The sequence below is a fragment of the Chiloscyllium plagiosum genome, chromosome 1, assembly GCF_004010195.1.
Source record: "Chiloscyllium plagiosum isolate BGI_BamShark_2017 chromosome 1, ASM401019v2, whole genome shotgun sequence".
NCBI lineage: Eukaryota > Metazoa > Chordata > Chondrichthyes > Orectolobiformes > Hemiscylliidae > Chiloscyllium > Chiloscyllium plagiosum.
Window position 1 is genome coordinate 146472733 of NC_057710.1, and position 23654 is coordinate 146496386.

Sequence of the window (23654 nt, forward strand, 5' to 3'; positions counted from 1 at the left end):
TATTTTGCATCAGTATTTACTGTGGAAAAGGATATGGAAGATATAGAATGTAGGGAAATAGATGGTGACATCTTGAAAAATGACTAGATTACAGAGGAGGAAGTGCTGGATGTCTTGAAATGCATAAAAGTGGATAAATAACCAGGACCTGATCAAGTGTACCCTAGAACTCTGTGGGAAGCTAGGGAAGTGATTGCTGGGCCTCTTGCTGAGATATTTGTATCATCGATAGTCACAGGTGAGGTGCCGGAAGACCGGAGGTTGGCTGACGCAGTGCCATAGTTTACGAAAAGTGCTAAGGACAAGCCAGGGAACTATAGACCAGTAAGCCTGACGTCAATAATGGGCAAGTTGTTGGAGGGACAGGATGTACATGTATTTGAAAAGGCAAGGACTGATTTGGGATAGTAAATATGGCAATTGTGCGTGGGAAATCATGTCTCACAAACTTGATTTTGTTTTTTGAAGGAGTAACAAAGAAGATTGATGAGGGCAGAGCGGTAGATGTGATCTATATGGACTTCAGTAAGGCGTTCGACAAGGTTCCCCATGGGAGACTGATTAGCAAGGTTAGGTCTCATGGAATACAGGGAGAACTAGCCATATGGATACAGAACTGGCTCAAAGGTAGAAGACAGAGGGTGGTGGTGGAGGGTTGTTTTTCAGACTGGAGGCCAGTGACCAGTGGAGTGCCACAAGGATCGGTGCTTTTCATCATTTATATATATGATTTGGATGTGAGCATAAGAGGTATTAGTTAGTAAGTTTGCAGATGATACCAAAATTGGAGGTATAATGGACAGCAAAGAAGATTGCCTCAGATTACAATGGGATCTTGATCAGATAGGCCAATGGGCTGAGACGTGGCAGATGGAGTTTAATTTAGATGAATGTGAGGTGCTGCATTTTGGGAAAGCAAATCTTAGCAGAACTTATACACTTAATGGTAAGATCCTAAGGTGTGTTGCTGAACAAAGAGACCATGGAGTGCAGTTTCATAGCTCCTTGAAAGTGGAGTCACAGGTAGATAGGATAGTGAAGAAGATGTTTGGTATGCTTTCCTTTATTGGTCAGAGTATTGAGTACAGGAGTTGGGAGGTCATGTTACGGATGTGCAGGACATTGGTTAGGCCACTGTAGGAATATTGCGTGCAATTCTGGTCTCAACAATAACGAAAAGATGTTGTGAAACTTGAAAGGGTTCAAAAAAGATTTACAAGGATGTTACCAGGGTTGGAGGATTTGAGCTTTAGGGAGAGGTTGAATAGACTAGGGCTGTTTTCCCTGGAGTGTTGGAGGCTGACGAGTGACCTTATAGACGTTTATAAAATCATGAGGAGCATGGAAAGGATAAATAGACAAAGTATTTTTCCCTGGGGTGGGTGAGTACAGAACTAGTGGGCATAGGTTTAGGGTGAGAGGGGAAAGATTTAAAAGAGACCTGAGGGGCAACTTTTTCACGCAGAGGGTGGTACGTGTGTGGAATGAGCTGCCAGAGGAAGTGGTGGAGGCTGGTACAGTTGCAACATTTAAAAGGCATCTGGATGGTTATATGAATAGATAGGGGTTGGAGGGATATGGGCCAGGTGCTGGCCGGTGGGACTAGATTGAGTTGGGATATCTGGCCGGCATGGACGGTTGGACCGAAGGGTCTGTTTCCATGCTGTACATCTCTATAACTCTATATGTTACTGGCTAAACAGTGAGCACAGTACTTGATTTGCGAGCTGGTCAGATCAGTGAACCACTTGGGCAATAATTTGGTGCAGAATTGGATTGTCAAGACAATCTAGGCTATCGTTCCCCTGCTAAAAGACAAATTCATGCAAAACCAAAAAACTTAAACCCTGGTGAAAATAAACACAGGGAAAAATGGAATAAGGTGTGAATGGACAGCAATTGCATTGCTCAATCTCTATAATGAGTAGCCTTACAGTATTGTTTGTATAAATCCCCGATATATTAATAACATTTGCAAAAGACACGCAATCTCAAAAAGCTGACTACTGAATTCCCTGCATGAACTGAAAAATCATAGATATTCTATCTGAATTTATAATTTTCAATGGAACTAAATAATGGAACTATTTTCCTTTGAAAACGGTTGAAGAACAAGTTAATCAAGTTGTGAAAATCAAATTCACCATTGGGAATGAAGGGTTGATTGAGTCAGCCAAGCCATAGGTAATGCTTCAGGCTCAGCTTCATGTAAAAGGGAATTTTAGGATTTACTGCCTAGAATTTATATCTCTCAGGCAATGACCATAAGAATCGACTAATCAGTTTATCAATAGGGACCATGATAAGATCAAGGACTGTGAATTTCAGGGGCTAAGTTGTCTGAGCACATAATGGAGCTGGTTAAAACTTCAAAATCCATCAAAGCTTTTCAAGAAGATATCTGGAGTAAAGGGAAGGTCATAATATTGACACTGCTAAAGGAAAATGCAATGTCATTGTGGGAGGACAGTCTGTGGAAATTTTGCAAGACCCGTCTGAAGTGCAAATCTTTGCAAGTTATGCAGTGCAAAACGATGTGAGGCTCACCTATGCAGGAGCTCCAGTTCCAAATACAGAATCAGAGGTGTAGCAACAACAGGAAGTGCACTGGAGACCTGCATTAATGCAAACACATGTAAGAGATTAGCAGCAAGGTGAACCAGTTTGAAGGCTCATTGTGGAAAACCTTTCAACTAGAAGGAAACATGCCTTCCACATTTTGAAAGTGACATGTTATGGGACGAAGTAAAACAGTTTGCCATTACTATTTTATGATTTAAAAAGTTGTTGGACAAACATTGAGATAGTAGCTAGTACAAAACCAGCCTTCCAGTCAGAATTCTGAAAGATATGCATCTGGGTCACTGGAAATCGATGAAGCAACCTCGAACATCAAAATTGACTGCATATAATGGGTCACTGATTATTTGCATTGGTATCTTCAGAATTGAATGCAGCAATGGCAATTCCATGTGGTAACCACTTGTTTTCTACGTGATGGATGTGATGGACCAGGAATAGCAAGATAGAACTCAACCTTGTGGCCATTCACAAAAATCACCAAAATATTAATAGCTGCGGAAGAGATCAAGAATAATCTTGAGTAAAGCAAAATATAGTGATACTGGAAATCTGAAACGTACACAGAGAATGCTGGAGAAACTCAGCAGACATGGAGAGACAAATATATTTTTAGTTCAATATGATTCTTTTCGAACCTTGTACTCATATTGAGTTGATCAATATGTTCTATGTTCTATTCAGAGAGTAGTGGGGCATGGAACACACTGCCTGCAACTGTAGTAGGCTAGCCAATTCTAAGGGCATTTAAATGATCATTGGAAAGGCATATGGACAAGAATGGACTAGTATAATTTCGATGGGCTTCAGATTGGTTCCACAGGTCGGCGCAACATCGAGGGCAGAAGGGCCTGTACTGCGCAGTAATGTTCTATGTCCTTGATTTAGATTAGATTCCCTACAGTATGGAAACAAGCCCTTCGGCCCAACAAGTCCACACCAACCCTCTGAAGGGTAACCCACCCAGACTCTTTCCCCTACCCTACATTTACCCCTGACTAACACTATGGGCAATTTAGCATGGCCAATTCACATAACTTGCACATCTTTGGATCGTGGGAGGAAACTAGAGCACCTGGAGGAAACCCATGCAGACATAGGGAAAATGTGCACACTCCACACAGACAGTCGCCCGAGGTAGTCGCCCAAGGTAGGAATTGAACCCGGGTCCCTGGTGCTGTGAGGCAGCAGTGCTAACCACTGAGCCACCATGACAGCCCCAAATATTGAAATCAAATTATTACAATATACAGCATGAAATGTTTCCTCTGGTATTCAGTATCAAAACCAATCACAAACCATTGGAAATTATTTGGTACGAGGCATTGGTAAGTGCAACAAATAGACAACAACAGTTCCTCTTAACAACTCAGGGGTGTAATACTCACCACAAGTCCAGTACCAAATTAGTTACCTTGAACATGGAGCAGATTGGGAGAAAGTGAGGACTGCAGATGCTGGAGATCAGAGTCAAGAGTGTGGTGCTGGAAAAGCGCAGCAGGTAAGGCAGCATCTGAGGAGCAGTAGAATCGACGTTTCGGGCATAAGCCCTTCATTAGGAATAAGCTCAATTCTCCTGTTCCTCGGATGCTACCTGACCTGTGGTGTTTTTTTAGCACCACATTCTCGACATTGGACAGATTACCAATTCTGAACACAAATGCAGAACTACTAGACTTGTAAGTAGGCAGTAAGGACATCAAAGTGGAAGATGAGCTTAACGTTAATTTGAAGCAGTTTGGCCAGTTTAAATGGAAGAAATGGTTAATGACCCATGACTGAAGACACTTTGGAGGGCTATCAGAGAAGAAACAATCCGGGAGATATCAGACACTCTCAGATATTTTTGGCTACACATAGATGTACTCGCTTAAGAGGCATAACTTTTAAAGATAAACAAGTACTTGTATTCAATATTCTTTTGCAGAACATAAAGAACAGACATTTTTAATATTGCTGCTAAATGTTAAAATCAGAGGGTTTCATAGCGATTTTATGAGCGCTGGTAACTCTTTTCTGGTAAATCTTGAAACTCATATCCATAACTATACATCTCACCTTTACAACGCCACTCTCGTACAATCTTGTGCTCACCAAGTGCTCTTGCGCATCAGAAACAAAATAAAATGCTTGTGACTGTTGGAAGCCAGTCATCTTAGCTGCCGTACATTATTTCAGTGTTCCTCAGGGTCATGCTTTTGGCCCAACCATTTTCAGCTGTTTCATCAATGTTCATGCCTCCAGCGTAAGGCCAGAAATGGGGATGCTCGTTGATGATTGCATAATATTTTGCACCATTTGTGACTCAGATACTGAAGCATTCCATGTTCAAATGCAGCAAGACTTGGATAATAAAACTTGGACAAGTGGCAAGTATTGCCTGTGCCATACAAGTGCCAGGCAATGACAATTTCCAACAAGAAAGGATATAACAATTATCACTTCACATTCAATGGATTTACTATCGCTGAATCCCCCACTATCAACATCCTGGAGGTGACCATTGACCAGAAACTTAATAAATACAGTGGCTATAAGAGCAAGTCAGAGGCTAATAATCCTGCAGTCATTAACTCACCTCCTGAATCCCCAAAGTCAGGAGTATGATGGAATACCCCCCACTTACCTGGATAAGCGCAACTCTGACAACACTCAACAAACTTTACACTATCCAGAACAAATCAGTCCACTTGATTGGCAACATATCCATAAATGCTGACTCCTCCCATCAACGGTGCTTAGTAGCTGCAGCATACAAAAGATGCACTGCACAAGTTCACCAAGACAGCAATTTCAAAGCCCATTACCTGCTCCATCGAGAAGGACAGGGGAGTGAATACATGGGAACATGCAAGTCCCCCTCCAAGCAACTCACCATCTGGACTTGTAAATATAATCTCAGTTCCTTCAATATTAATGGGTCAAAATCTTGGAATTCTATGGCTACTGGTGTTCTGGTCTACCTACAGCACATGGACTGTAACAGTTCAAGAAGGCAGCTCACCAACACCATCTCAAGGACAACCATAGATGGGCAATTAATGCCAGTGACATCTATTTCCTATAAATAAATTTAAAAATGCAGAGATGGAAGCAGTCATTGCTGCCAGGACCTAGTGATGTTCATGGCATGGGTGCCATATTTAAACTCATGCAGTGCACTATTTCATATAGTGAAGAACTGTCTTCAATATGTTGGTGTCAGATAACCACCTGATGAAGGAGCAGCAGTCAGAAAGGCAGTGCTTCCAAATAAACCTGTTGGACTATAACCTGGTGTGTGATTTTTAATGTTGTCCACCACCATTCAACACTGGCACCTCCAAATCACAAGAAACTCCATTGACTTTCCACTCCACCAGGGTATGTGCAACATTTTTCTCTCTGTAATCTTACACTCTAGCTCTGCTACTGCCCTCACCTTGCACCAAGGCTCTTATTCCCCCAATGGTGCTCATCCAGTCCACGAGAGCAGGCCATGATCAACCCTGAGGTAATGTCAAGATCTCCATATCCCATCAATCAAGTAATCTTCATTGCTTTATACTGTGCTGCTCTCTCACCATCACGGCGAATGTATTCTTGAAATGATTAAGCTCCCACTCCGATTCTGTGACTCACACTTTCTCATCTTCAGCAGGCAAAAGCATTCAGTTGCACAGCCTCCACCCATGAAAAATGATCCTCCAGACATCAGGTGCTCCTCTATCTCTGAGGAACAAGACACAGATCCCTCAGAGGATGTACCTGCAAGGATGCCTCCTGCACTCTCCACCAGCTGAATTGGAGGGTTCAATAGATTTGACTTGAGACTGCTATCTGCTGAACACATCACTGCCACATGTCTGCAGCTGGCCCAGGAAGACGTACCTGCATTCAGAGAACTATTGCAGTAAAGGTATCTGCTCAGTCCCAGCTAGGAGAGAGCCCATTGTGTTGGCCATTAATAACTTCATGAATGCTCAGCTTCAATGGGATGGGGGACTTTGACTTCACTCCAATGCCCCTAATTCTCAAGGAAACAGGGTACTGCCTATAGGTGCCCCACATACTGAAGGAAACATCCATTGTCATAGAGTCATAGAGTAATAGAGATGTACAGCACGGAAACAGACCCTTCGGTCCAACTCATCCATGCCAACCAGATATCTCAACTCAATCTAGTCCCACCTGCCAGCATCTGGCCCATATCCCTTCCTATTCATATACCCTTCCAGATGCCTTCTAAATGTTGCAATTGTACCAGCCTCTACCACTGCCTCTGGCAGCTCATTCCATACATATACCACCTTCTGTGTGAAAAAGTTGCCCCTTAGGTCTCTTTTCTATCTTTCCCCTCTCACCCTAAACCTATGCCCTCTAGTTCTGGACTCCCCCACCCCAGGGAAGAGACTTTATCTATTTATCCTATCCATGTCTCTCATGATTTTATAAACCTCTATAAGGTCACCCCTCAGCCTCTGACGCTCCAGGGAAGATAGTCCTGGTCTATGCAAGCTCTCCCTACAGCTCAAATCCTCCAACCCTAGCAACATCCTTATCAAGTTTTACTGAACCCTTTCAAGTTTTACAACATCCTTCTGATAGGAAGGAGATCAGATTTGCATGCAATATTCCAAAAATGGCCTATACAATGTCTTGTACAGCCGTAACATGACCTCCCAACTTCTGTACTCAATACTCTGACCAATAAAGGAAAGCATACCAAACGCTTTCTTCACTATCCTATCTTCCTGTGACTCTACTTTCAAGGAGCTATGAACCTGCACTCCACGGTCTCTTTGTTCAGCAACACTCACCAGGACCTTACCATTAAGTGTATAAGTCCTGCTCAGATTTGCTTTTCCAAAATGCAGCATCTCACAGTTATCTAAATTAAACTCCATCTGCCACTCCTCAGCCCATTGGCCCATCTGATCAAGATCCCATTGTAATCTGAGGTAACCTTCTTTGCTGTCCACTATACCTCCAATTTTGATATCATCTACAAAGTTATTAACCCTACCTCTTATGCTCACATCCAAATCATTTATATAAATGACGAAAAGCAGTGGACCCAGCACCGATCCTTGTGGCACACCACTGGTCACAGGCCTCCAGTCTGAAAAACAACCATCATCACCACTCTCTGTCTTCTACCTTTGAACCTGTTCTGTATCTAAATGTCTAGTTCTCCCTGTATTCCATGAGATCTCACTTTGCTAACCTGTGTCCCATGGGAAACCTTGTCGAATGCCTTACTGAAGTCCATTGCCTTCCAGGATTCTCTTCTTAAGATACTCCAGAGGTTTGTAGGCTGTCCGTCTCCAGTTTGGACACAATCCTGAGACCTGCGGAAGTTGCAGCTGAGGAGGGTGAGCCTGCATCTTGAGATGTCACTTATCCTAACTTCAAGAATGGTAGGTCCCATTATAAGGCAGGTTCCTGCCACCCAAGCTGTGGATCCCTGGACTTTACCTCGATGTAGTGTGAAATTGAGGAAAATGACAACCTTCCAAAGACACAGAGGTGCCATGGGTGGCAATTCAATGCAGTAGAGTATCTAATCTGTAAATATATTGACACTTTAAATCATCGGTTTTCTGATTGACTATCATTATAGCTGCGTTGGCAAGAATGAAACTCCTGAACATAGCCTTCTTCACAACCGTACAATGTTGGAAACCAACCTGTTATTCTTTCTGTTATATCAGTTGTGACATAACATGTTGTCATTGTTGAATGTGTAATGTTCACACGTTGTGAAGCATGCAAACAGCTGTTAATATTAACTTTAATTAAACAACAGGAAAGGTTAAGAAAGAACGAACAAAAAAGCTAATTTGCTTTGGGACTAAACAGTAGCTGCTTGACTTTGGGAGTAGCAACAAATTTCCAGTCAACGAATTATATCCTTTCCCAGCTCAGATCCACTGAAAGTGGGTTTAAATTAAGTCTTGTTGGCTTTATGCACCCAGTGCTTTAGCACTGTATCATGTAGAAGGTGACATTCCTCCTGCTCAATATCCTTATCTTCATCCTGCGAGCTCAGCTGTCTCTGTCCCAGATCTTTAGAGTCCATCACATCCCTTCTTTACCTTCTCCAATTCTACTGTGGCTGGAATGTAATGCAAGATGCCCTCAGATCAAAATCTGATTATTTTAGACTCTCTCTTTATTTAAATAAAAGTCTGCCTTTTGATTCTTTCTTCCAAAATACACAGCCTCACACTTTCCTACTTTAAACTCTGAAAATATTTTGCCACTATTCACTCTATCGATATTCCTTTCCAGATTCCTTATACCACCATCACCACATGTCCCCACTTATTTTTATATCATCAGCAAATTTGTATACATTACACTCTGCTCCTCCTCCAAGTCTTTAACATAGATCATAAATAATTGAGGCCCAAGGACTGATTCTTGAAGCACTCCATTAATTAAGTCTTTCAACCTGAAAAGACCCACATATTCCAATTCTCTGTCATCTCATGTTCATTCATTTCTATTTGTGCTGTCAACTCACGTACCTCATTATAAATGTGGCATGCATTCGGATAAAAGAGCATTAAGCTTAGACATTTTTAAAAATCATTATTGCTCTCTTGGTTCTAATTTCTGCTGACTGCTCTGTGTACTCTGTGGGACACACTTTGATTATCAGTCAACTCTTCATTCCCTTGCTGTTCAATTATCGCATTTCTTTCTGATTTTTAAATTCCTGTCAATTGAACCCCTCTCCCACTTGTTTAAAGTTTATTGCTTTGCTACACCTAAGGGCTACTCCTCTCAATGTGGACCATTGTCGGATGAAATCTCTTCAGGTTGTGATAAGGGTCAAGAGTGCAGAGGCCCCAGAGTCATAAGAAATCCATGCACCTGTGTTGTTAGACAAAAGATACGTTGCTCTCTTACAGCAAAATATCAGATTTTCTGTTAAGTTAACTTGTTTTAGAATTTCAAGTAAATTAAACCTACACTACCTACTAATCTGAAAATGTGGTGCTAATTGTATGTTCAGGAACACAGCACAATGATATGATATCTTACGTATCATATACAAGATATTGCAAATTGCCAAGCCTGTAGTATCTTCCAAACCCATGGTCGCTATCACCTAAAAGGACAAGGGCATCAGACCAGGGAGTACCACCACCCTGCAATTTCCTTTCCAAGTCACACAGAATCCTAAATTGGAATTATATCATTATTCCTTTACTATTTTTAACCTGTTCCACTTCTGGTTCAAAAGTGAAACAGTCCCCCATAACATGCATAATTTGGCATGGGTAGATAACTGCAGTTTTGTTGCCCATTCTGCAAGCCACTCTTGGTCTCTTTGAATCAATTGACAATAAACTTGGCCTGACCATGAAGCGAGACTCATACATCAACCAAATCTGGCCAAACAAATATTCCACCTCCCACACAGGTTGAAAGAAATACTCTGTAATATGTGGAGCATTCCCCATATCTTAGCAGTCACCACTCTCAGTAGGTGATTAAACAGTCAATCACTCTGTCAGTTCAGCATTCTATAATCTACAGAATCAAGGATTTGATAGCAAAGACCTCTGCAAATCAACAAACCTCTTTGTATACAAAGTGGTTGTGTTGCCCACACTCCTGTACTGTATTGAGGAGTGTTGCAGGTATCAGTTATATATAAGTGTGCAGGAGATTTCTACGAGCAATGCCTTCACTACATTTTCTGAATTCAATCTGTCAAACAAATATTATTGTCCTTTATAAAGCCAAATCAACATGATTTCAAAAATCCTGCAAAACCAACCTCTGTGGACTGGATTCCTCAACGGCTAAACAGTATCCACCGTGCAGGTTCATTTCTCAATTCACAAATTGCCAGCATTTCAGAGGATGACACAGAAAATGCTACAAAACATTGAAGCTATCTGTGAAGGACTGCAGTATTGAAAGTCGTGACGTGTTCACAATTGTTCAGAATGATGATAACTTGTCCAAGGAAGTGTATCATGCATTTTAAAGATTAATGGCACGTCCACCTGTTCCCTTTACCTTGTATATGCTCAAATTAAATATTATTTAATATTTTTGCTGTACCACATCTTTAACCTCTTTAACATTTTCCAGTCTATCCTTTACTGGTCCTGTTCCAATTGCAGCCTTCTTTTCTTAACGGTTGTACGTATAAAACATTTTATTATTTTGTTTTATGTTGCTTTATAATTTAACTTGGAGTTCCTCTTTGCCTTTCTAATCGTAAATTCTTCACACTTTGTTATTATGTACTCCCTTGCTGTCTATGTACTTTATGATTCGAAGATGCCGGTGTTGAACTGGGGTGTACAAAGTTAAAAATCACACAACACCAGGTTATAGTCCAACAGGTTTAATTGGAAGCATTAGCTTTTGGAGCGACGCTCCTTCATCAGGTGCACAATCACCTTTATTTTCCTTTAGCAGGATATATTTTTCCAGCATTTAATTGAACACCAATTTAAGTCCTTCTTATTGTTGTTTTCCATGGTTTTACTTTATTTCCCCAAGTTCTATTCTCAGCCTCTCATGATCAACATTTCTGCAATCAGTTGACTTGATTTTGTCGTACTTACAGCCTTCTCTATCATCATCTTAAAGTCTATTAAGTTGAATGGAAATTTGAAATGCCACATCTTTTGAGACATTCAATTGCTGGGTCAAGAGGCAGACATGGCAGACATGCCCTCCAATGGCATCACCAGCTGCCATATGGCAAATTCAGGAGTCTAGTTTGAAAGTTAGTGAATGAATCAATGAATAAGTGAGCAGGGTGGTGGAGTGAGTAGGTTGGTCAGGTCAATGAGTAAATGGACAGATCTGTAATATAGGTGAGGTAGGTGTGTAAGTGTGTCAGCTAGGTCGGGGATGAGGTGGGTGGTTGGATAATCGAGATAAATCAGTGGAGTAGTCAGGTTAGAGGTTAGGCAGGTCCAGTTGAGTAAATAGTAGGGTGGTGAGGGGATAGGCATTTTTAGTTGGGAGCTACATAGGTGTTTGGGAGGTAGTATGGTCAGGAGTGGATTAGATTAGATTCCCTACAGTGTGGAAACAGGCCCTTCGGCCCAACAAGTCCACACCGATCCTCCGCAGCAGGCCCCTGGACTGTCGAACTGTCAGGGGAAGATCAATCACATTCCTTTTTCCACGGCAGTCTGTTGCTATATCCTGTAAGATAAAGATCCAGCAGTACAGGCAACTACTTTAATAACTTCTAAATTGTAAGCATGTAAGGTAAGTATCACATAAGGGTGCTGAGAGGGTAGAGTGCCAATAGAGCAGGGTGCCAGGTAAGAACGGTGCCAGATGGGGTGGGTGTCAGATAAGTTGCGTACCAGGGAATAAGGTGGCATGGGGACCGGGTAAGTAACTTAATCTTCAGGGTAGATATGTATGAGTGGGATTTACTGGATCCTGTGGGGATGGGCTGGGGGGGAGCAGAAAGATAGGACTGTGAAGGAAGGGCCAGCTCCCAGAGGAGGATGGGAGGGCAGATATAAGATCGATGAGGTCTGTGAGGAAGGGAGTGATGGTGCTTTTGGGTGAGTTAGATCTGACTGTGGCATAGAGGTATCAGATCCAGAATGGGCAAGAGAGGTTTGGTCTGGACCAGAGGAAGTCAATTCCAGTGCCGGGAGTAAGTGTTGGGGTAAGTAGGGTAGAGGTGTTCCAGTCCTTAGGGAGTGTTGAGTCCCAGTGGGAGGGGCGCTGACTCAGGCTCTGCAAGAATTCTAGAGGAGGCGTAAATTGGTGATGTGTGAGGTAAGTTGGAGGTCAGTTTAATTGTTACTGAGGAGCTAAGGAGCTCCATTCCTGATGAAGGGCTTTTGCCCGAAACGTCGATTTTCCTGCTCCTCGGATGCTGCCTGACCTGCTGTGCTTTTCCAGCACCACTCTGATCTAAAAACTGAGGAGCTGAATCTAACCTTTCCTGAGTAACCATTTACTTAGCTTCAGTGGAGTCCTCCAAATTCTCTGATTTTGGAGAGTTCCAGAAATCGGGGAATTGCTCATGAGAATCTTCAACTTCCCAGGTAATTCCTTCAGAGTTCTGCACGATGTGGGATCCACATGGACCCATTGTGCAACTCCTATCTATACTTCAGAAACAATTATACAGCCATAGGAAGATCTGGGTCATTCACACATTTAAATCAATTAAAGAAAAATTGCAATGTTTCAAAGCAGTCATTGTTCTCTTGTGGCAACCAGTTTACACTGAGCAATGTCTGCAAACAATGGACAAAGCTGGATAATCTGATTTTGTATTGTTGATTGAGGAACAACAATGATCAAAACATTGTAAATTTACCATCTATTATTCTTCACAATTATGATTTTTACTTAGGCACAAGAGATTCTTTATACAATACGACATTTGAGCAGTGGTCCACAGCTTAGGAGTTATAGGTCAAATTTGGAGTACTGAGTGCAGTTCTGGTCAGCACTATAGAAAGGATGTGATTGCACTAGAGGGTGCAATGGAGATTCACGAGGACGTTGCCTGGGCTGGAGCATTTCAACAACAAAGACATTGTTTTCTTTGGTGCAAAGAAGATTGAGGCATACCTGATTGAGATGCATAAGATTATGAGGAGCATAGACAGAATAAATAGAAAGCATCTGTTCCTCTTAGTCAAAGAGCCAATAACAAGGGAAATAATTTTAAAGTAAATGTCAGGAGATTTAGAAGGAATTTGAGAACAAAAAAAAGACTGTTTCACCCAGTGATGAAGGTCTGGAATACACTGCCTGGGAGAATAGTTGAGGTAGGAAACCTCACAACTTTGAAAAAGTACTTGGATGGGCACTTGAGGTGTCATAACATTCAAGGCCTAGTGTTGGTGCTGGTATATTTTTGGCAGTACAGAGTTGATATGGCAAAGGGCCTCTTCTGTACTGTATGATCCTATACAGTATTTCTATAATACCTATTACTGCCCTTTGGATAATAAATGTAGCACTCCCCTCATACCTTCCCCTCACTTTCTTGTCTACTCCTCTTTTGCCTTTCTTGGTATTTTTACCCTTCGAATGGCCCAACATTTCACAAAATATAGAAAAATTGAAATTGTGAAGAAATCCTCCCCAGTCACTGACAAGGCAAGATCTGTGCTCAAGTTCAAGCCTTATGTCTCTGATATCTGGTTTTTAACCATTGAGCAAAGTATTTATGTGCTAATTTTCTGGTTCCATTGTGAATAATGCAAGGTGGACTTTTATTGAAAGGATTTTAACTGCATCTCAACCCAAAGCTTTCAACTGTTGCACCCTTTTCTTTAAAAATAAGCATTAAGACTTCTTCTAAGCATGCTTCCTGTTGAAATCATTGAGTTTTAAAAAATAAAATGCTTAGAATTTACATGGTAGGAATGGCCTAGTGGTATCATCATTAGGCTATTAATTCAAAGACCCAGGTAGTGTTCTGTGTTCAAATCCTACATGGCAGGTGGTAGTATTTAAATTCAATAGTAGTCTGGAAATGAGAGTGTAATGATCCATGAAACCATTTCCAGTTGTCACAAAAAACCCATATGGTTCACTAATGTCCCTTTAGGGAAGAAAATCTGCCGTCCTTCCCTCATCTGGCCTACATGTGACTCCAGACCCACAGCAATGTGGTTGACTCCTAACCACCCTCTGAAAAATTATGGATGGGCAATAAATTCCGGTCCAGCCAGTGATGCCTTTACCCCATGAATAAATAAAAACAAAGTATTTTGGTAATTGTCCTTTGAAGATCAAATCTGATTTTAGATCCTAAAAAGAACCTGGTCAAGTTAACTCTCACATCTTCAAGGTTTATAAAAACTGGAAATATTCTTCATCAGAAAAGCTTATATTTAGTTGAACTTAGTCAGCAAAACATTTGACTGGATTCCCATTTTATTTAATGAGCAGAAAATTCAGTGGGACTGATCTCCTCATGTTAATTCCTGAAAAGTCCTCCTAGTATGTAAATCTCTTGTCTTGTCAGCTTGTCTTTTAATACATATCACTTAAGTTTAATACTCACAAATATCTTCACAAAATGTAGTGCTAATTGCTAACAAGTATCATTGTTAACTATTCCCGAAACATTAACTTGCCTCACCTATCAAAGCTAATTAAAACAATAAATGTATTTACACTGATACATTGTGATATATCAGACTGAACTCCAATTCTGGAATTCATTCTCAAAGTTGAACAGAGACAAGACAGCTTTTTTATTCATTATGTGGAGGTGCTGGTATTGGACGAGGATGGACAATGTCAAAAATCACATGACACTGGGAATAGAATCATGTGATTTTTTGGCTTTTTATTCATTCAAAGGATGGTCTGCAGTGGCTAAGCCAACATTTTTTGACCATCCTTAATTTTCTTCGGGCAAGTGGTAATTCTTGAATACTATGGAGGAATATGAGGTGGGTGCACACACAGTTCTGTAAGGAAGGGAATTCCAAGATTTTGGCCCAACCAAAGCGAAGAGATGTTGACATAGTTCCATCAGGTAGTGTGTGACTTGGAGGTCATCTTGAAGAATGTGGTATTCCCTGTTGCCCTTATCCTTCTAGTCGGTGAAGGTTATGAGTTTTGGAAAGTGCTGTTGAAAGAACCTTGTTGAGTTACTGCAGTGGTTCATTGTTTCCACTGTGTGCAGTGATGAAGGGAGTATATGTTGAAGGTGATGTATCCGTTTCTAATTAAGCAGGCTGCTTTGCCTTGGATGGTATAGTAAGGATTAGTTGCACAGCTCTTCAGCACACAGTTCTTACTGTATCTATACATCAAACGTATTACTGAAGACTTGTGAGAGACAGGAGTGTGGTGGTGGTTCCAAGAATCCAACTATTTTTTTAAATGAAAAAGTACATATTAGAATTTAACCAAGAATTGGTAATGGGGGTGGGGTGGTGGTGTCAAGAAGTGATTCTGAAATTGAGAAGCAGGTGAGGATCACAAATAATAGAAGCTTGTAATGGGTTGTGAATGGTAAGGAAGGAAAATGATCAAACTGAGGGAAAGGAGAAGGCAGAGGGAGCACAGTTTGCTGAGCAGCACAATGAGAACAGAAAATCAACAGCACTTTGGGAGGGAGCAGCTAATCACCAGGATAGGGAGTCAACATTAAAATACATTTGCAGAGAATTATGTTCTAATTTGAACCCTCAGGGTGCTTTTGATTGCACATCATTTTATATTTATTGAGAATTGGGACCTGATGTAATTAGGAATTTACAATCCCCAACAATGTGGGAGTGTTGAATATTTAAACAGCTTTTCTAAAAATAGAAAAAAATGTAGAGACAGGAAGATGTCAAGCGCATTATTTTAAAGGTTGGCCAAATCTCTTGCTGTTCATTAAATTCCCAGTTTCCAGATTTATTGCTTCAGATTGATTTAGTTTTGTTTTGATTCTTACTAATTAAATCTCCACATTAGTTTGAAGCAGACAGAACGCCAGCTCATGAATCATATACACAGAAGCGAAACGCTGTTATTAGCACATTCATTGAGTGACCACGGAAATAGGTAGTTGCAGTATCATTCCCTAACAATGTCAGGCTGACTGAGAAAGCTCCAGATTTTGTTAAGTTGCCCCTATCCATTATCGCACCCAACTCTTGTGATCATTCGATCTTATTCCCGTTGATCTCTATCTCTCCAACACAAAGGTGTACACGCCGTTTACCTGTTTGATTTCTTCCCCTCTGGTTCTTTCGCCTTTAAGCTCAGTCCCAGCTTCTCCTCCTGGTCTTCCTCCTGAGCGGTATCGCATCTCTTGGCGCTCAGTCCTCCTGCTTTCTCACTCGCCCTGACTCATTTTCTCCCCTTCTTCCAGCTCGGAGCTCTTACCTTTCACTCTCACTTACATCTTTCCCAAATTGTTTTCTCTCTCTCTCTCTTCAACTAGAGAGGTTGCTGAGGGGAACAGCATCACAGTGTGAACCACTGGGCGCCAATAGCCAACTGAGCGCTGCTGAAATCCTGGGATGGACGCCTGAGGCTACAATTCAGAGGGAACATTCACTTTCCATTCCATTAGTGGAGCAGAAGACCATGAAACCAAAACACAGGAGGCTGGTTAAACCAAAACAGAAGTTGCCGGAAGAAAGCTCAGCAGGTCTGGCAACATCTGTGCAGAGAAATCAAAGTTAATGTTTCGGGTCCGGTGACCCTCACTCAGAACAGGGGTTTGAAACTGTGCAATCCTAAGCAACTTGTAAAAACACGACATCTCTTCAATGATCCCGTTGAGGAAGGGATTGCTCTAATTTTCATTTCATCTCAAGAGAACTTCAAGCAAACTTAATAACGGGGTTGACATACATGAGGACTAACGCACACTTCAAAGATATACTCTAAAGACATATTTCTCCTGAAACGATGGACACCACATTCCAGCCGTCCCCTCTAATATGGGTGCCCGTGTCTCACAGAATGGGAAACGTTACACCAATGTTTCTCACGATGGCAAAGGCGGAAAGGTCAAGAAGTTGCTTCCAACCAAGTGACCGCTTTCACGCACACTCGGCTGGTAGCACACTCTGAGGCGAGACTCTGATATCCCATTCCTGAACGGAAAAACTGCAACCAAAAAGACTTGGAAGTTAACATTCCGGATGTGTTGGAATTCCATTTTGGGGTGACCAGACCCTGTTATGGATTGATGTGGCTCAATCGCCAGTTTTACTGTTTATTACTGATATTGAGTTATTCCCTCTCCTACACAGCCAGCCCTTGTTATTGCTTCTCTAATATCCAATTTATGGTTCTCTTTAATAGCCGAGCAATACCAGAAAGCCGAGTTTGAAGGGGGATAAAAAGAGATAAAACCCACTTACGACACAAGAGAGAGAGAGAGAGCTGAACGTGGTCTTTGCTGTTGCACACTGTTCTTAAATAATTCAGCGCGAGTTGCTCCTTATTTCTTACCGCGGGGGGCGGGACCTTGGCAGTTACAGCTTCTGACAAAAAATCACAGTGTCAGGGTTGGGGAGGGGGTTGAAGAGAGGACTGGGGACTGACCGGGTTGCCGACATTGCAAAAGCAAAGGAACCGTGTCAAACTGGGGGGGGATAAAAACAAACAAGTGCTGATGACAAAACCAATTCCCCAGTGCCCCCCCAAGGGCGGGAGGCATGGGCTGACTCCCTCACTACTGACTGCCTGCTGCTGAGGAGCCCAGTGTGTGTTCCTTGCCCCTGGAGGTGCCTGCAGGAAAACGCTCTGATGCCACTTGGCAAATTCACTCCCCAGTGGACTCGGGCGGATGAGATTCGCTGTTGTCAAAAGTGAAGCTTCAGAAGACGCTACCACCCAACGGGCACATCACAAGCTGAGTGTAATGATGTGTGACATCGTCTCACGGTGCGTTGTGTTGCTCCATCTCCCCCTCACATCCAATAGGGTCTTGCTAAAGCAAAGCCAATTGGCGGGAATGCTCCGCGATAGTCCAGGGAAACTGCAGTAACCTCTGGGGTGCGGACCACCACCAGCCTCCCGCTCGTTCCTCGAGGGCTGTGGGATAAGTAAGGCGGAGGGAGGGAGGGGGGTGGGAGAGGTTTTGCTACTGCAGAGTTTGTGGAGACATTACAAAACAGGAGGTGGGCGGGACTCCCAATGGAAGGCGAGGGCTGAGAAATATGAGCCCGAGTGAAATAAGTCGGAAGGGGGACAGGGTGTGGGTGTGTGTGTGTGGGGGGGGGGGGGGGGGGGTGGGGTGGGGAAAGAAAACACAATAAATGAAGACCGTGTCAAGAGCTGAAGCCGAGAGCCAAGGACGTCCCCCCACCCCACCGAGAGGCAGGGATTAAGTCAGATTCCCAAGTTTCCAGTCTGAAGCTGAGAACCTCCAGGAAATGTAACAGATTCACCAGGGTCAGAGTGAGACCACGCTGCCTCGCATCGGCAGGGAAATGGCGATAAAGACAAGGAGCCGCTGACCGCCCCACTTCCCACCGCAGGTAATTCAACTCTTACTTTGGGTTTTGTAACCAATGCACGAAGTGATCTCTGAGACTTGGCATGTGTGGGTGAAGCAGACATTTCTCCAGCGCCGCTTGTCCTCCCATTTGGGACTATACTAACTTCCACTGTTTCACTGACTTGGTGTCGATCCTGTCCCCCTGGCATGGATGGTTTCCCCGTCCACCTCACTGCACAGCCACAGTAAAGACGGGCACAGTAACTGGGAAATTGCACAGCGCGTTGGGATTGACATCTTTCATTTTCTGTTGACATTTAAGCAAATGATCAGACTATTCCCGGAGCGCAGCAGATTTTCACAGTTGTCAGAAAAGCACGGGAGCAAATTGTCTGCGATCATTCGTCTGTTTTAACATGGAGGGGTGGATAATGATGAGTTCGGGGGTGTGGGGGGGGGGGGGATAAAATAAAGCACTGCCTGATATAGTTGGCCACCTGCCCTGGTTTGACTGCAAATCTGAATGTTCACAGGAAAATATAAACAAATGCTTTGTTGCCATATTTGTCTATGTTGTGTATCCTTACAAAAAAAGTTTTTTTTTGAAGAAAGCGCACATAATTACCCAATTTGGTTGAAATTATAAGTTGATATTGACATTCTGCCAACAGAAACGGTGCACGGTGAATGTGACCGGTGCCCGAGGTTAGCATAGCGACAAAACATTACACAATACAGACAAATACACAAGGGAAATAAATAAATCAAAAGATAAAACCAAATATCTTTCTTTCATATTATCTATCTTGCAACCTCAAATCACCAAGTGATTTGGTTAAATATTGCAAACGGTAGATTTGTTTTGAATGAACAGGTTACAAAATAATTGGTTCTCTGACCTCACTGAATAACCAAAATCGATTTGAAAATGCATTCCCTTGTAAATATTCTGACTGTATTCCCTTTAGGAAGTGTATGGATCCCAGGGTTCCTCTCATGTAAGTCCCCAGCGTCAGCCCAGCTGTCAGGAAGAATATATTCTGTTTAAATGAATTGCTTCTATCCTATTCTAGAAGAAGACAGAAAATTGATAGGAATTGCCTGGAGGTATTGTCATTCATATCCTGATGGGCATCTCTAGAGGTACATTGGCACTGATTGCCTGTACATCCTTTCAGGCAGGGAATAACAGAAGGGGAGAATTAAGACTAAGGGAAACAATGAAACAAAAATGAGCAAAATGATTGCTAAAATCACTTGGTTCTTTATCTCATCTATGAAAAATGCACCACTATTCTCTTTGCAATAACCTTTGAAGTAGGCAGACTAAATTCAAAATATTTCTGATGAAAGGCTCTTGCCTGAAACATCAATTCTCCTGCTCCTCGGGTGCTGCCTGACCTGCTTTTCCAGCACCGCACTCACGACACCAAATTGAAAACATACCAGGGCTTGCTTTGTTATTAGTGACTTGCTAACAGTTGAAGGGCAGACTAATCTACTTTAAATTCTGAAGAAGAGTCTGAAAGAGGCTGAAGAAGAGTCATACTGGACTCAAAACTTTAACTCTGTTTCTCTGTCCACAGACGCTGCCAGACCTGCTGAGTTTCTCCAGCATTCTCCCTTTTTGTTGCTCCAAATTATGTTTGTCAACCAAAGCAATTTTGATCGAGATCTTTTTTTCAGCATCAATTGCAAATCTTTTGATAGCCGTTTGTGTTTCTTTACCAAGCGTTTCAGCTATTAAATATTATTGCAACAAAAATGCTGCAGTCAAATGAACAGAGAGTCTGGAAGCAAAATTTGCCATAACAGACAATTGACAAAATAAGATTTGAACTGCAACGTTGTGAGAGTGAAAGAGAGAGATTTAGATATTGAGACAGTAAGAGAGAATTTGTGGAGGGAGACTGAATGTGAGAGAGCAATTCCTGAAATAAATAATACCTCAAATATTATTTAAAGTTTATGTCTTATGGTTCCTGAATTCTTATTTCAAATTACTGATTGTCACATATTATGTGTGAGTTACAAAGAATGCATTTCATTCTTTCTTGTCATAATTCAGACTTGTCCATGGGCTTTGAGAGTTTGTCCCTTGAAGAGCTGAATTATGCATGACAGAGAGAGTGAAAGTTTTACCCAAAATGAACAAGAGATTAGAGTGGTGCTGGAAAAGCACAGCAGTTCAGGCAACATCTGAGGACGTTTCGGGCAAAAGCCCTTCATTGCATGAGGAATTGTGAGGGGCGGAAGTGGCTGTGGGAGCGGCCATGATGGGGGCAGAAGTGACATCATCAATCAGCGTGGGGATGGTGGCTGCACGAACCGCATGGCTAATGGCGTCCGAGCAGTTCCAGAGGCCGGGGGAATCTACTGGAATGTTCGAGGAGTGCTGGTTATGGAGGTGGGTAGATAAAAGTTTGTTGTACTTACAGTTTTTGATGTTTGAGATGGAGTTGGAATACTGTTTGTTGAGAGTATGAATTCTCCTGAGAATATAGTAAAGGAGGGGCCCTTTGCAATTCTGAGAGAGTGTGGCCCTCAGCTGAGGCAGGGCTGACTGTAGAGAGGTTAGGTGCCAGTGCATTGCTGCGAGCGTAGATGGAGGATCTTGAAGGAAAACCATTGCTGGTGTTTTTGAATCTGTAGTCTGTACTGTTTGTCCTGTTCAGTTCCGAACTTTGCTGGTTTAAAGGTGGTCCGAATTCTGTGTGGGATGAGTTGGTTACGGAGGCAGGCGCTGAGGAAGCAAATGTGGCTGTGGTAGCGAGTTTGTTTCAGGATATGGTTGAAGAGCTTCAGGGCAGAGGAAATGACCTGGGAGTTGCAGTGGGAGAGGGACTCCCTGAGATTCTTGTAGAGAGAGGAGGAAAACTTCTTCAAGGCAGGCATCCTTGCAAGAGGATTCGCAGTAGGGTTAAAATCAACTAGGTAAAAACGATGACTGCAGATGCTGGAAACCAGAGTCTAGATTAGAGTTTTTTGCCTGCAATGTCGATTTTACTGCTCCTCGGATGCTGCCTGAACTGCTGTGCTTTTCCAGCACCACTCTAATCTCGACTCTGGTTTCCAGCATCTGCAGTCATTGTTTTTACCAAAATGAACAACTCACACATGGGAAGCAGTAGTAAAGCAACAATTGCTTTCAAGGCCAGGGGTAAGGAAAGAACAATCAATGTCTTTCTGCTTGATTGTTACCCATGACTTCTTGAAGCACACTTGTGTAAAGTATAAAGAAGAAAGAGATCTAGTTGTGCTATGACATCTACTTGTGGTTGATTCACCTGAGTGGCATCACTCCCTAACAAGGCTTTGTATCTTTTCCCTGGGGTGGTGGAGTCCAGAACTAGAGGGTATAGGTTTATGGTGAGAGGGGAGAGATTTAAAAGAGACCTAAGAGGCAACTTTTTCACACACAGGGTGGTACGTGTATGGAATGAGCTGCCAGAGGAAGTGGTGGAGGCTGGTACAATTACAACATTTAAAAAGCATTTGGATGGGTATGTGAATACGAAGGGTTTAGAGGGATGTAAGCCAAGTGCTGGCAAATGGGACTCGATTAATTTAGGATATCTGGTCAGCATGGACAAGTTGGACTTAAGGGTTTCTTTCATGCTGCACATCTCTATGACTCTGAGTGAAGCCCAACTGGACACTATTATCCACGTCAGAGAGTCATAGAGATATACAGCATGGAAACAGACCTTTCAATCCAACTTGTCCATGCCAAGCAGGTATCCCAACCCAATCTAGTTCCATTTGTATTATACTCACCCAAAGAATTAACTTCTACAACAGAGAGACTAAAAGAAGAAAATTCATAAAGAAACAAAAAAGAAAAATTTATGCAATCTCTTTGTAATAGTTGATTGAATAATAAAACAGAGTATCTTTTGGTCATACCAAAAAAAATGTCACTGAGAAAAGGCATATTTCCTCAATAGATTTCACCTTGCACTCATCAGGACAATTCACAAGAGTACCAAATCAAAGGAAAAATCAACAATGATACTGCATGAGTAGATAAGATTAATTGGTTGGCAAGTACTCTCATTGATAGAGGCATTTTCATGGAGAATGCATTATTAATGCTGATTGAAATTTAACAAACAGGCTTTGTTTAAATTTTAATCAGGCAAGTTGACTCAGATTTATTATGTTATTCTCCTGAGAGATAAACCTATGAACGGCAGTCACTCTATTTTGTTGAATTGGATCAGGCATACTGTGTATACATAGAATCACAGAATCCCTACAGTGTGGAAACCTGCTATTTGGCCCAAAACGTCCACACCAACCCTCCAAAGAGTAACCCACACAGACCCATTCCCCTACTCTATTACTCTACATTTCCCCTGACGAATGCACCTAACCTACACATCCCTGAACACTACGGGCAACTTAGCATGGCCAATTCATCTAACCTGCACATCTTTGGACTGTGGGAGGAAACTGGAGCTCGCAAAAGAAACCCACACAGACACTGGGAGAATGTGCACACAGACTGTTGCCCAAGGCTAGAATTGAGGCTTTGGTCAAGAAAAAGGAGGTTTATGTCGGGTATAGATGGCATAGGAATCCTGAGAAGAATATAAAGGTAGTGGAAGTATACTTAAGAGAGAAATCAGGAGGGCAAAAAGGGGACATGAGATAGCTTTAGCAGATAGGGTTAAAGGAAATCAGAAGGTGCAAAACTTGACCTATTTTTAGGAAATAAGGCAGGGCAGGTGACTGAGGTGTCACTGGGGCAGCACTTTGGGGCCAGCAACCATAATTCTATTAGATTTAAAATAGTGATGGAAAAGGATAGACCAGATCTAAAAGTTGACGTTCTAAATTGTAGAAAGGTCAATTTTTATGGTATTAGGCAAGAACTTTCAAAAGTTGATTGGAAGCAGATGTTCGCAGGTAAAGGGATGGCTGGAAAATGGGAAGCCTTAGAAATGAGATAACGAGAATCCAGAAAAAGTATATTTCTGTCAGGGTGAGAGGAAAGGCTGGTAGGTATAGGGAATGCTGGATGACTAAAGAAATTGAGGGTTTGGTTAAGAAAAAGAAGGCAGCATATGTAAGGTATAGACAGGATAGATCGAGTGAATCCTTAGAAGAGTATAAAGGAAGTAGGAGTATACTTAAGAGGGAAATCAGGAGGGCAAAA

The 23654-nt window shown here is 42.1% G+C and overlaps 2 protein-coding genes across 7 annotated transcripts in view; one reads left to right on the forward strand and one right to left on the reverse strand.

Moving 5' to 3' along the window:
* Positions 1–18845, reverse strand: part of npy1r (neuropeptide Y receptor Y1) — a 43729-nt gene extending 24884 nt beyond the window's left edge. For 2 of the 6 annotated variants that reach the window (XM_043698870.1, XM_043698849.1), the window contains exon 1: positions 17412–18272. The gene's annotated coding sequence lies outside the window, so the exon portion shown is untranslated. Of the gene's footprint in view, positions 1–2547; positions 2616–16258; positions 16574–17411; positions 18273–18549 lie in introns of those variants that run through there. The other 4 variants (XM_043698841.1, XM_043698832.1, XM_043698863.1 and 1 more) reach the window with 4 other exon arrangements.
* LOC122554181 (neuropeptide Y receptor type 5-like) overlaps positions 18284–23654 on the forward strand; it is a 22323-nt gene continuing 16952 nt past the window's right edge. The window contains exon 1 of the mRNA XM_043698818.1: positions 18284–18533. The gene's annotated coding sequence lies outside the window, so the exon portion shown is untranslated. The remainder of the gene's footprint in view (positions 18534–23654) is intronic.